The sequence below is a fragment of the Arvicanthis niloticus genome, chromosome 30, assembly GCF_011762505.2.
Source record: "Arvicanthis niloticus isolate mArvNil1 chromosome 30, mArvNil1.pat.X, whole genome shotgun sequence".
NCBI lineage: Eukaryota > Metazoa > Chordata > Mammalia > Rodentia > Muridae > Arvicanthis > Arvicanthis niloticus.
This window is the reverse complement of record NC_133438.1, coordinates 23,430,688-23,445,180: the sequence shown is the minus strand read 5'-3', so window position 1 is coordinate 23,445,180 and position 14,493 is coordinate 23,430,688. Positions and strand designations below refer to the sequence as shown.

Here is a 14,493-nt window from a genome sequence, read left to right as displayed (position 1 = left end):
GATCTGGTGCCCTCTTCTGGTGTGTCTGAAGACAGCTGCAGTGTACTCATATACATAAAATATATAAATCTTTTAAAAAAGAATAATTCATGTACAGAGGGGTGGGGAAACTGAGGCTATAACTTTCTTGGCAGAAGATGTTTTTTTCTAGCTCCTATCACCTGATTCTCCTGAACTCTCCAGGCACTGTACAAGTCTCTATTCCTTCCTTTTCCCTTGATTAATAGTTGGGTGAACAGCTCTGAAGCTACAGTTCTTTTTGGCACATGTTATCCAGAGTGTAAAAATTTCCTAATATGCATCCTCTCAAAAGGTTTTAGTTAAGCTAAAAATCAGATGAAGGATTGAAAGTCATCTTAAAGTTGTGAACGTTGTACATAAACATGATCTGTCTCTCCCCCTTCCCTGGGGGGTGGGGGGTGACGATGCCAACAGCAGCCAGTAGATGGGGATCCCAGTGATGATGCCTAATCTACTTGCCTATTTATCCATTCAAACTCTACTGTCTTTTGATAAACAAGGTTTAAGTAGCATGTGGTACCAGCAGTGTGATGACCAATTCAGTGGAGAGAAACCACCAAGAATATACAGTGAACGAACACACTTTAAATTTTCAACTCTTTACCTCTACCTCTGCCCCCCACCCACACACACCTCCCACATAACCTTTAAAAGTACATAAGTGAGGAAAACATCTTAGATGTTTGTGTGGGGCTTGGAGACTGGGGGGTACAGTGTGGGGTACAGCTCACAGGGGCAGGAACCTACATTTACTCTTCTCTGCTGCCCCCTGCTGGTATAGTGATAGCAGGGCAGATTTCCAGCTGTAAGGACAGAGAAGAGGATGGGGTAATAACTAGAGGAATAGACAGAGGGTGCCACTTGAACTTGGTCTGCTTTTGCCATCCTCCAACTCTGTGTAATTTCTGTGACTCCTCTCAGTTACCTGTATGTGCTGTCTCTGAGCCTGTCTAGGTCTTTGAACCTAGAGAAAAGAGAGGTTGTCGTTCATTTGGAAACTAGTCCACCCACTCATCCATCCATCCATCCACCATCTATCCATCCATCCATCCATCCATCCATTCATCCATCCATCCAAATACTTGCTTGCTATATGCTTACACTGAGCCTGGTGCAAAGCAAAGGGTAAATTCAGAATAAAGGAGACATTTCTGGCTTCTTTCACTGCACCTATCCCTTGCCTTCTCTTCCTTTCTAAATGTGAGTTACAGAGACAAGTCTTTGATCTGGGTTTCTTCATCTTCTCATAACATAAACAACAAACAACTTTCCACAGCTTTCTAGGTAATGAAACACAGGTTCATGAGGCCATTGTGAGTCTCATCCCTCATGCTGGCTACCTTGCACTTCACAGTAAATTCTATGTGGCAATACAATATTTAAGGGTTTGTACATGTAATAGATGGAATACTTTATCAAATCAACCATCTTGCTTTATGGTGTTTACAGCAAAATAGAAACCAAGTGGTTGATGGGAAAAGTAAGTCTGTCTTATTTCAGGCAAGTAGGGAAAAATAATGTCTCACAACCTGTTCTCGGGCCCTGCCTCTTGAGCATTGTGACAGACTCTAGAGTTTCATTACAAATGAAATAGTCCAACGTCTGTTTCCTCTGCAAAGTACTGCATAATATATATGTTATTTAAATGGGTTCATTAAAATATGGACTATAGATTTAGGTAATGTAACAAATGTGCCATTCTGATACAGGGCATTACTAATGAGAGAGTTTGCATGTATGGGTATATACAACTTGTATATAACATCTGCCACATAACCAGTGGATAATACTCACTTCCCCCCCCCCCCGAAGAAATGCTGAGCTTCTAGTAAATTTAAATAAATACACAGTTGAACTCTGTGACATCCTCTTGCTTCTGAGTTCTTGTTCTAATTGCTGCTGGATGGAAGGGAGGGATGGGACATGAGATAAGCTTGTGGCCTCAAGTTTGCAGGAGGGGCAGGCAGGCCCAACCTCCAACTCACACTCACGTATGTTACAAAGCAGCCGGAGCCACGGCTCTATCAAGAGTCAGGAGGAAACCCAGAGTTAGGGAAAGAAGCCGACTGTAAAGGCTTGTTTATGTGTATAATTCAAAATCTGTAGCTATGTGATTCAAAATCTGTAACACTCCAGAACAGACAAAAAGTAAGAGGCAGCAAAGGGTTCAGCAGTTTTGGGGTGTTGTGGGGTGAGAGAACAGTGAGTGAGCAGAGCATAAAGGATTCTGGGAAAATTATAGGTGTTGAATGTGAAACTGTAATGGAAGATAGATGATGATGATGATGATGATGATGATGATGATGATGATGATGATGAGGTGGGAGCCCCAGTGTACACTGACTTCTGATGTCATGGATATTTTGATGCAGATTTAGGTAATGTAACAAATGTGCCATTCTAATACAGGGCATTACTAATGAGAGAGTTTGCATGTATGGGTATATACAAGGGATCTTTGAGTTTTCTGCTCAGTTTTATTGGGAACCTAAAACTGCTCTAACGAAGTAGATAGACAGACGAACAGATGATTCCACGAGCCTCAGGTTAAGCGGATGCCTCGGATGTAGCACTGTCTCACAAGTATTACGATGCCAGATTAAGTTACTCTGGTTTGAGGAACTTGTGGAGACGCTAGTCTCCAAGTGCATGCTGTTGTCTTACTGGTGCCAACGGAGGCCATCCTTTCTGGACTGGTGGTGATGCAGCTCCATGCAGCAAATAAGAACTTCAACAATGATGATGAAACAGCTCTGTCTACAATCAAGAGACACTGAGAATTCCAAGCAAAGACTTCCCCAGAGAGCAGCTGCAGAGCCCATCAGTGTGAGCTGGCTCACTGGGCAGGGAGTCTGGGAGTGAAGCCAGCATGAAGCCAGGCCTGGTTCCCGAGCAGACACAAGATATTCTTCATTGTCACTCCTTCTGCACATTTGGCACAAGGTGGTAGCTGGTCACAGCTGGACTGTGGGGAATTGAGGCAATAGTCTGTATGCCGGACAAAGTTGGCAAAAGGCTGAGACACAGCAGTCACCTGAAGAGCGCTCCCCTCTGCCTCAGCAAATCCTTACTGCAGTCAGCCCACAGGCATCAGGGGGCCTGGCAGACTGTGCATTCCTCTGCTCAGGGGAACCATGTGAAACCTCCTTGCTGGGAAGCCAGGAAGGAACTTCAGGTTGCCAACTGAACTGAGAAGTAGCAGTGCTCTTAGATAGGCCCTGTGTCTGAGGGAGGACAGGCCAGAAAGTGAAATTTTCCACCCATCCTTGGTCTTGTAGAGAGGCTGAGGGAGTTGCTGTGTGTGCTCAATTTTAAGCCCTTCTTGTACGAATAGCAATATCACATATATGAGATTTTGGAGATGGGGAAAAAAATGGAATCTGAAGACTCACCCAGCCACAGTTTTTGCCCTTCAACTTTACAAATGTCATGAATTGCACCTGGATAATTTACAGAGATGCTGAAGCTGCACTGTCCACCCCTACCCCCAATCCGCTTATCCCTCCACATTCTGCTCCACCTCCACACACTCACAGACAGGGTCTGCAGTACCCTACCCTGGGGACACTGATAATCAGCAGGAGACAGCAGTGGCCTGGGACTGAGAAAACAAGACTCCCCCTGGCTTTGTTTTACCTAAGTCTAGATGCATGGGTGTTGCTGGGTTGTGCAGAAGATAGAGGACAGGGAGGCCAGCGTGGATACACAGTACAGAACCCAGACACTTCAAATGGCTGGAGGTTTAAAAACGAAGGTGAAGCCCACAGGGAGGAGTTTGTTCCTGCCTTTTCTGGCTTCTGTGTTTGTTAGCAATCTTTGGTTTCCTTGGCCTTAACAGTCACTTGGCCTAGGAAGACCGATGGGTCCATGTCATTTTTCTTTTAACCAGGACCCAGTCACACGCCAGTGTGCTATCATCTTAACTCTTTATATGCTTGAAGACCCTATTTGCAAATAATATTACAGTCTGAAGTTCCAGAAAGTGCTTGGGTTTGGGGAGAACACTCTGCAGTCCAGGACTGAGGTGAAGAGTCAGGACATAAATGAAGCTATCCCATTACAAATGGGTCTTTGCAAACCTGGGATTTTGTGGTACCCAAAATGGCTATCTCGATTTTTATGCAATCTATAACTAATTGCAATCCAAAATTAAATGCACCAACCCCCCCCCCCCCCGTATTGGTGCTGGGGATCAAAGAAGGCCTTGCACATGGTCAGCTCCACCATTCAGCTCCATCCACAGCGAACTGCTGCTTGGTTGTTTGGTTGGTTTTTTAATAAAAAAAACTTGACCTTGGATAATTGATCAACGAGACTGAGGGCTTCATTTTTCTATTTCTGTGTTTTGGGGACAGGACCTCACTCTGTAGTCTTACATGGCCAGGAACCTTTGACAATCCTCCTGTGTCAGCCTCCCAAGTGTTGGGATCACAGGCACAGGTCTCCATACCAGCCTCCTAAGTCTTTGCTGGTGAGGAGATCTGTGGATTGTTTTTCGGTCAGATGGGGTCTCATGCAGCACAGGCTGGCCTTAAACTCACTATGTCACCAAATGATCTCAAACTCCTAGTCCTTCTGACTTTCCCTTCTGAGTGTTCTGGGCTGATGAGTGTGAACTAACACATCCAGATGCTTTGAAATGCTTTAAAGACTGATAGAATGCTTCAGACCCCTTAGGCAATGCTAAGTGAGATACTGACAGACATGTCAGAAGAGACTATGGAGACCACAGTGCTGAGTGGTTTTGAATTGTCACAGGATATGATGACAGGAAGCATGTGATACTGATCTTTAAGGCCACCAGCCTTAAAGACTTGATTCCTGAAAAAAAAGAAAAATAGCCTTTCTCTAGGAATACAAAAGTGGCGTGCCTGTATTCCAAGGTGCCATGCTTCCTGACTTACAGTCTAAGCTATTGGGACTGGAATGGGAACAGCCTCTGGTAAAAATCAATGAAGAACAAGCCATTAGTAGATCCAGTTGAGGTATGGTCTCTTGCCATATATTATGATGCTAAATACTGGCCCTGTTGGCCTCTGGGACAAGGAGATCCTCATTGTACACCAAGAGAAGCTATGTAACCTTGCCCTTCTCCCAAGTTATCCCTGATTGGTCAATAAAGATGGCCTTATAGCTGGGCAGACAAGAGGTAGGCGGAGCTTCAGTTCCTGGGCTTGAGGTCTGAGGCAGAAACGCTGAGTAGAGAGAGGAGAAGGAAGAGAGAGGAGAAGACATCATGGGGTAAGTGAATCATGAAAATGTGGCCATGAGGGCTGGCCAATTAGCGTAAAAGTGGCCTAGGCAGATTGTGGCAAATTATAACTCAGGATTATTGACAGGGAAGTAGACTAAATATCACAGAGGACTGAGATCTGCCCAGGCTTATCATAATTATAAAGGTTTATGTCTTTTATCTGGGAACTAAATGATCCAAGGCAAAGTAGAAACCCCTGACTGATATTAATTATTACCACGACAGAGTTCTAGGCAGGAACAAGTGTGAATTAAGTAGATTGTTTCATAGTGACAGATATCCACAACCTGAAATTATTTTAACTGATGACTTCTTAGAAATTCTAGTTTCTAAGAGATTCAACAACAGTATGCTACAAACTGAGTCACTTATACAGCAGGGAATTATTGTCTCTTACCTAGACAAGAGCTGTTCAGTTGTGGGTCCCTCATCAACATCTTGTCACGAAGGGGAGGGGTTCACAAGGCCATACCCCTCCCTGGATTTATATAGACAGTTAATAGTTGCCAGAAGAGAGGAGCTCCTGAGGCCCCACCCATCCCTCTGGATCTCTGGGAAGTTCATGGGAGAAAGAAGCAGTTTCTTAGTACTGGTAAGTTGCCCATGCCCTTGCAATTACAACTCACCCTTAACCTTAAACTCATTGGAGTAAGTAACCTTAAACTCATTGGAGATGGGAGGAGAGAGCTCATAGCTCCAACATCCACAAGCTTTGAAAGAAGAGGGGGGGACTAATCACGAAGAAGGGACCAGTGGAAGAGGGTAATGGAGGGTGAATGCACTCAAATACTGATAAGCCAGCCTGCCTCCATCTTGGTCTTGAAAGCCATTTTATAGTAAAAACAAACTAGATTCCTTTCCATGTATAAGTAATCAGTTTCTCAAGCTTTGGGCTATGTCCCACCTGTAACCTTGACTACGAATGGCTCTGTACTGCTTGTTCCAGAAAATGGCAACCGTGCCTGTGTCTCAAAGGTTATTATGACCACCTTGTTGTGACCACTTTGTTGTGACCACCTTGCAAACATGCCTTTGTTTCAGGAAGTTGTTATGACCAACTTGTTTATATTCTCCTGTAACCCCGCCTATTTGTCCACCCAATCCCTCATCTGGAAAGCCCCTGCTCCTGAGCTGTAAAGATCCTGTCTTACCCATGCCTAAGGTTGATCTCTTGAGCCCCACCTTAGGGGGAGACAGCCTATGTACACAATTTAAAAAAAAAAAAAGTTACTTTAATTTAATTACTTTAATTAATTTGGCCATGATTTGGATCAGTGGTCTTTCTTCTCATATCTGTGAGATTAACAATACATTTATGAAAACACAGTGAAGTCTGATATCATGTATAATTAACACCCATAAGACCTTTTAGGTAAACAGTGAATATTTATTGTCTCTCAGTGCTAGAGTCTAGGATAAAGTGCTGTCAGGGCCACACACCCTCAGAACGTTCTAGGAAAGACTTTGTTCCTGCCCTCCTCCAGTGAAGACCACTATCATGCTTCATGACAGAGGCACCCCACCCGAGTGCCCCCCTAACTAATCACTGTGTTTGTGTGGTGATTCTATAATTCTGCTATATTCTGAGGTCTTGGGGGTTAGAACTTTGGAGTATAGGTGGAGACACAATTTGGTACATAACCTAAATAACATAAATTCTATAAATATTTGGGGCTTATTTGGAGCCTGATTTACCTGTGATCTCAGCATTTGGTTGGTATAAGCAGGAAGGTTATGAGTCTGAGGTTATCCTCAGCTAGAAGGAGAGAGTTGGGAGCCAGCCTGAGCTAGTTGAGACCCTGCCTCAAAAAGCCCAAAGTACCTTTGTGTGTGAGATAAAATGGAAGGGGAAGGCTCACTGAGGCCACCACAGAGTAAGATTGCATTTCAGGCTGCAAACAGGAACAGGTGTGGGTAAAGTGAGCTGCCGAGGACTGGTGCATGGCATCTGAACAGTTGTCATTAGTGTCGAGAGTAGCAGCCATCCAAAGTTAGGAAGTCCTGGACACACACATGTCCCTGCAGAAGCAGTCTTTGTGCAAGGTTGTTTCTGACTTTTTCTTGGAATCAGGTATCCATGCCTCATGCCTCCTCCAAAACTATCCAGAGTTTGCATTTCTTTCCCCTCCTCCTCTTTCTAGTCCCCTCTCCATTGCCATTTTATGCAAGTGACCCCACATTGAGTTTAAAGACTCTCCCAGACCCTGCTCCAAGCAACCTTCCTTCAGTTGCTGCACCTGAGCAGCTGAGAACCTTCAAAGAGTCTCTGGTTAAGTAACCAGACTATTTTTTTCTTCTCTCTTTTTGCTTTTAAACAAAATATTAATCCCTAAATTGTAAGGTTCATCAGAGGCTTCATTAACCTAAGAAAATTCCAAGAAGCTGTTGGACCCAAAGATCCAAAACTGGGGGACACGCTCCCACAGAAACACTCACAGACAGGGGATTCGCTGCAAAAGCATGAGGTTTAATGATAATGATAACCAGTGCACTGGGGTTCCCGTGTATGCAGACAGGAGGAACCCCGAGCCAAAGCTGGGGACAGGTTTTTTTTTTTTTTTTTTTTTTTTTTTTTTTTTTTTTTTTTTTGAGACAGGGTTTCTCTGTATAGCCTTGGCTGTCCTGGAACTCACTCTGTAGACCAGGCTGGCCTCGAACTCAGAAATCTGCCTGCCTCTGCCTCCCAAGTGCTGGGATTAAAGGTGTGCGCCACTCTGGGGACAGTTTTTATACAGGCAACCACAAAGGCTGACCTTCTCAGGTCGGGTCTCTCTAGGTGATTTGGATTCACACATTATTTTTATGACAATGAATGTCTTCTGTTTGCCCAGGTTTATTACGGTTAAGGGCCTGGCTTCTTGACTACCTCTCATCCTGGGCTCCTCTTCTGGAATGTGCTCTGGGCCGTTCTCATACCGCAGGTGGGTTCCCTCCCCTGTGGTCTGAGGAATGTTAATCAGCCTCTCCCTTCTTCCTCTGAAGGTTACTCCAGCAAGTGTCCTCTGACTCAGGAATGTGCTCCTTCTAGAATGTGTCCTGGGACAGTGGGATTTTTCAATTTTAAGTTTGGACTGAGATCTGAAATCCTACAAAGGCAATACAGTGAGTGTTGGAGCCTTTGCCAGAAACTGGGTTCCTCTGTTGCAGGCTCAGGATCCTCCTAGCCCTGGGATAAGTAGAGAAGACCTCTTTCAACTAACAGACGCCTTGAGGTAAGGCAGATAATATCTTGGAATTCCCAGACCTGCTCCACTCAGAGGACCCTGGGGTAGAGATTTCAAGATATTTTTTTTTTTCAAAAGGAAAACATCAGCTTGTTCTTCTACATCACAATGACAGTGTAGTTACCTCCCCAAGCCCAGAAATTAGCCTTTGTGTTCCAGCAGGCAGTGGGTGCTTTTGTGTGGCACTGCAGGAAGGAGCATTGTCAGGCACCTCCTCAGGGGCTTTTGTTTTGACTAACCCTGAGCAGACTGGAGGGAATTATGCTGCTTTAAAGGGAGATAGGCTGGCGAGTGCTCAGGTCTTTCAGATTTGAGCCACTGCCAGAATGGGACATTGTGGAGAATTTTCCTGGGAGGGAGGAGTGGGGGGTGTTTGTGGCTGTCATTACTGGAGAGGGTAACAGTCAGTCCTCTTGAACACTTCAGTCAGAGGAAAGCATGAAAGAACCTCAGAAGATTTGATCTTACCTCGTGGAAATTAAAAAGAGATGCTCCCAGCCGCCTCTGTCACTAAGGGGCTGCAGGAAAAAAAAATGGAGACTGGATTTTATCCCCCATTGGTGCCTGTACCTACACAATTACCCCGGTCCTCAATCTCCTCTGTAAGTGTCTGAAAATCGCTGAAGGAAGACCCCAGTATTAGTTCTTTTAAGAAAAAGTCCGACCGTAGCTCAGAACAGACCACTCCAGACCATGCGGTTCCAAGGGGGAGGAGGTTTTATTCAGGGGATAGGGCAAAGGTGGGGAGAGGAAGGTAGAAGAGCTAAGAGAAAAGAGAAGTAGAGAGAGGGTAAGAGAGAGGAAGGTGGGGGAGAGGACAGAGAGGGTAAGAGAGTAAGAGTAAGAAGAGGAAGAGATTAAGAGGATAAGAGTAAGAGAGAGAGGAGGGGGCAAGCAGCCCCTTTTATAGTGGGTCAGGCCTACCTGGCGGTTGCCAGGTAACTGTGGGGAGGAGCATACCTGGCTGTTGCCAGGCAACTAGGGAGGTGGAGTTTAGACAGAATACTAACACCCAGACTCAGAGAGAATGCAAAGACAAAGAGCATTTATTCTTAAGAAACAACCATCATGGGGGCAGAGGGGCGGGTGGTCACCCATTCTCCAAAATGACACACACTCACACCCCACCAAGGCCTTCAGGCCTTCATATAGGGAACCAGGGAACTCTCTAGAAGGACTAGGTAATCTCTAGTGGGATTGGCAAGAGCCAAATCGGCGACAGTAGTATAACTTTGATTGGCTACTATGTTAGTTCTATATTTAGAGAGTGAATTAGGTAATCTAAAATTTCATTGGTGGGTGCTAGGGAGGTTATAGGGGGTCAGCTTCTGGTTGGCTTGTGCCAGGTGGTCAGTGGTCTGCATTCCTATGTCATGAACATTTAAGTACAGGATGAGATAGGGCTGCCCAGCACAGATGGTCCATCTTAAGATATTTTCCCATTCTTCTGATTATCCCCAGTCTGTTCTTTGGGAAGGAGTTTTATGACCTTGTTTCTGGATTTTATGATCTGTTCCTGGAGCTCTTGTCTTATGGCTTTCTTTCCAAAATCAGGCCTGGTCCTTAAATGGAGACTAATGACCTTATGCTGTCCTTTCACCTCCAAATTCATTGTTTTATTCTTCAATAAGTTCTTTTTCCTTTGACAAAATGAGCCAATTCAAGCCAAATTAAAGTGTATATAGGTAGGTTTGTTGAGAATCAGCTGGGAAAGTGGGGGCTGGTTTAGTTACTGGTCCCAAGGAACAAGGCCAGGGAAGTCTCCACGGGGAGAGAGACAGAGGGAAGGAGGAAGAGAAAGAGAGAAAGAACTTTTATGCAGAGAAAGAGAGAGAGAGAGAGAGAGAGAGAGAGAGAGAGAGAGAGAGAGAGGGAGGGGAGGGGGAGGGAGGAGAGGAGAGGAGAGGAGAGAAGAGGAGAGGAGGGGAGGGGAGGGGAGGGGAGGAGAGGAGGAGAAGAGAAGAGGAGAGGAGGGGAGGGGAGGGGAGGGGAGGGGAGGGGAGGGGAGGGGAGGAGAGGAGAGGAGAAGAGAAGAGAAGAGAAGAGAAGAGAAGAGAAGAGAAGAGAAGAGAAGAGAAGAGAAGAGAAGAGAAGAGAAGAAGAAGAGAAGAGACCAAAATGTCTGGATTATATAGGAAAGAGCAGCTTTTGGTGAAGCCCAGCACCTGTGCTGGAAAGTTCAATGTAGAGGGCAGGTATTCCAGCCATGCCCTGTAACAGGTAGGGACTAGGGGTTGCTAGGAGAACCTAGAGGCCAGATCTGCTTTGGTATGTAAGATATGCACCTGAGCTGTTTGTCTGGGTCTGAATCCTGACGTTCGGAATCCTTCCTCGGATTTTACTGCAGTTAATTCTTAGTGTTTCATACCTAAAAGAGGCACACCAACTGCTTGGCCCAGTGACCCTCTTTTGTTTTGTTTTTGCTTCTTTAACCCCTACCCCAAACTAAGTTGCTCTCTCCTGTTGCCCCTGTTCCTATTCCAGGAACAGTGGGACTGGCTGGTAGGCATCCTCTGGGGACCACTGCTGAGCAACAAGGCCTTTGGTCAGGTCACTCTTCAAACAGGATCAGTTAGTTCCTGGTAACAGGAAACCAGAGGGGAAGTTAGCATCCACCTAACCTCATTTCTGCTGCTGTGTGAATACACTGACCATGATTTAATATATGACTTATAACTACTAGGGGAGATACAGAGAAAATGCTTCAATATATAGATACATACGGAACACTTTTCTAAACAGGGATCCTGTGGCTGTAAAAAATAACAGTGGACAAAGTAACTGAAACCCTTACCAGAATGGAGAGACCGCCTACAGGAGAGACTGCCTGCAGAATAGAAGACCATCATTGCTAATGAAGACGCCCAAACTCGGAAGACCCTTACTCAAGTCTCAGGAAATCACGGCCACCCCAAAATCACAAGACACTGTACCTGGATGCAATCAGCAGAGGTTTATAGGGGAGAGTTGGCTAGCCAATGGTCAAACTGCTTTTCCACGCAGGAACAGAATTTGACAAAAAGCCAGCAAGCTGAGGGGCTTTTTTTTTTTTTTTTTTAATAGCACAGGGTGGGGAAAGGGAGGAATTTTTGTGTGGTTACACATGATTGGTTGTTTTACAAATTTTGAACATCAGCAGGCTGTAACACTGGGAAAACCTCAAGGGAGGGGGTTAACCAAGAACAGCAGAAAGTTAGCTAGTTCTTGGAACCACCTAGATGACTTGCATCTTTCTCTGTAGTCAGGAATGTGTCTTCTTGCTTTGGGCCTTTCCCACCCTGAGGCTTGAGGAATGTTAATCCAGCAAGTGTCCTCTGATTCAGGAATAATGTCCTCCACCCGGAATGTATCCCAGGGCAGTGAAGGCCTGAAATCTTACATTCAGTTCCGCCTTCTGCAACCTGCATTCTTTTGCTCAGGTCTAGGATAAAGAAAAAGCCTGTATATATTTCATAAAATGGTCTTTATGATTTTTCACTCTACACTAGCTATTGGTCTGACAGGCAATTGATATCCAGAATATATAAAGAATCTTCATAAAAAGCACGCAGACACAGTAACTGGGCAGGCAAGCCTCTAAAGCTACACAGATTTGACCAATAAATACATGAAAAACATTCACCATGATGCAGGTCAAAGCTGCACTGCAGGGAGTGGTGATGGCTCGACCGTACAGATGCACAGTAAAGGACGTATCCATACAATGAAGCTTTATTCTGCCACTATGAAGAAAAACAGAATCACATAATTGGCAGAAAATGGATGGATCACCCTGTTAAGTGAGATAATAAATAATTGCTGACTCAACAAGACAAATATCACATGTTTCTGTTACAACTCAAATCTAGACATAAAACAAAAACAAAAAAAAAACCCTACTACATGAAAATGGTAGGGGAACTATTTGGGACTGGGAGGGAATGGAAGAGGAGGCAAGAGAAGGTAACTGGAACATGAATGCATTGACATTGGCATTTTGTCTAGGCTCTGTCCCACAGTTACCTAGCAACAGTCAGGTGTGCCTGACTCACTATAAAAGGGGCTGCTGGCCCCCTCCTCTCTCTTTTGCTCTCTTGCTCTCTCCTCTTGCTCCTGTTCCCCTACCCTCTTCCCACACTCCCCTCCTCCCTCTCTCTCCACATGCTCATGGCCTGCCTCTACTCCCTTAGGCCCCCCTCTCTCTCTTCCTTTGTCTCTTCTACCCTCTCAACTCCCCTCCCCATGTCCTGAATAAACTCCATTCTACACTATACCGTCTTGTGGCTGGTATCTCAGGGGGAAGGGATGCCTCAGCATGGGCCCACAGAAGCACGCCCTTCCCCCATACCTTACTAGGCCTCCACCAAACATATCCCTGGTTTCTCTTATCTTTTCATAAAACACAACAGTAAGCATGTTACATTCATGTGTAAAACTGGGATGATAGGTTATTTCTTCAGTAGTGAAATGAGCCAATTCAAGCCACATTAGATTATATTGAAGGCAGGTTTATTGGGAAGCTGCTCTCACCAAGTTCACTGGCCCCGAGGATTGAGGCCTGGGAAGTCAGCATGGGAGAAGGGTGGGGAAAAAGAGAGAGGAAGAGAGGCTGCACAAAATGTCTGAATTATGTAGGGAAGAGCCTCTGGGGGAAGGGCAGCCCAGTAGGTTGAAAAGTTCAGGGTTGGGGACAGGGCATGGCAGGTAGGGACTGAGGGATGCTGGGAGAACCTGGAGGCCCGGTCTGCTTTGGTATGTAAAATACTCACTTCAGTCCCTTGTCCCAGAGTCATGGGATAATAAACTAAAGATGTGATCATAAAGGCAATTTTGTTAGCTTTGTTTTTCTGAGACAGGGTTTCTCTGTGTAACAATCCCTGACTGTCATGGACCCAAATAAAGGCACTTTTTGTGATGTGTTTATAAAACAATAGAGAGGAGGAGGGATATGTTTGGTGGAGGTGCAGTCAGGTATGGGGGAAGGGTGTGCCTCGGTGGGCCCATGCTGAGACATCCCTTCCTGTGAGGGACCAGCCACAGGATTAGGTATAGTATAGAATAGAGTTTATTCAGGGCATGAGGAAGGGAGTTAAGATCATAGAGGCAGAGAGAGAGAGGAAGGGAGAGAGAGAGAGAGGGAAGAAGAGATGCCCACCATGAGAACGTGGAGAGTGGGGAATGAGAAGAGAGGGGACAGGAGCAGGAAGGCAAGAGCAAGAGATCAAGGAGAGGGAAGCAGCTCCTTTTATAGTGCGTCAGGCACACCTGGCTGTTTTCAGGTAACTGGGGCGGAGCTCAGACAAAAAGCTAACATTTTAAACATACACTTACTAATAAAAATACTAAGACAGCCTTCATAGTGCATGACTGTAGTGGTATCACCAAGGAGATGATACTTGTGAATCACTAGTATGAGGCCAGCCTGAGATACATGAGATGCAAAGGCAAGAAGAAAAAGACAAACAGAAAACATCTCTCCGGTGGGGTTATGTTCACTAACTGAATAGAAGAAAATCACATTTAAGATATCTATTATGCAATATAGTGACCGCAATCAATATATTGTTCTTTCCTTCCTTCTTTTTGAGACAGGCTCTTATTCAACTCAAACTGGCATCCAATAGGGCCCTTAGTTGGTGATGACGTTGAACTCCTCGACACCCACCCCTTTCATTTCAACAACAGGGTCTCACTATACATACAGCCCTGCCTGGTTAGAAACTCACTATGTAGACCAGAATGATCTCACGCTGTCAGAGATCCATCTGCCTCTGCCCCCTGAGGTCTATGGTAAGGTGAGTACCACCACACCTAGAAACCTGAACTCAACCTTTGTGCTGGGATTATAGGCATGTGTATATTGTATTCTTGAAAAATCACTCAGAAAGTAGGCCTGTAGGGTTCACTCACACACACACACACACACACACACACACACACACACACACATGTACACACTCAGAATGTGAGTTATGCACTTGCCAAATGCTGTGATTAAGCTATTTTACCACATTT

The 14,493-nt window shown here is 45.1% G+C and overlaps 1 long non-coding RNA gene across 1 annotated transcript; it reads left to right on the top strand.

Moving 5' to 3' along the window:
- The first annotated feature begins 5,208 nt into the window (after positions 1-5,208).
- LOC143441048 (uncharacterized) lies at positions 5,209-11,551 on the top strand. Its single transcript, XR_013108306.1, has 4 exons — positions 5,209-5,262; positions 8,107-8,196; positions 8,423-8,487; positions 11,242-11,551. It is a non-coding gene; the product is annotated as an uncharacterized LOC143441048 (long non-coding RNA).
- The last annotated feature ends 2,942 nt before the right edge of the window (positions 11,552-14,493 follow it).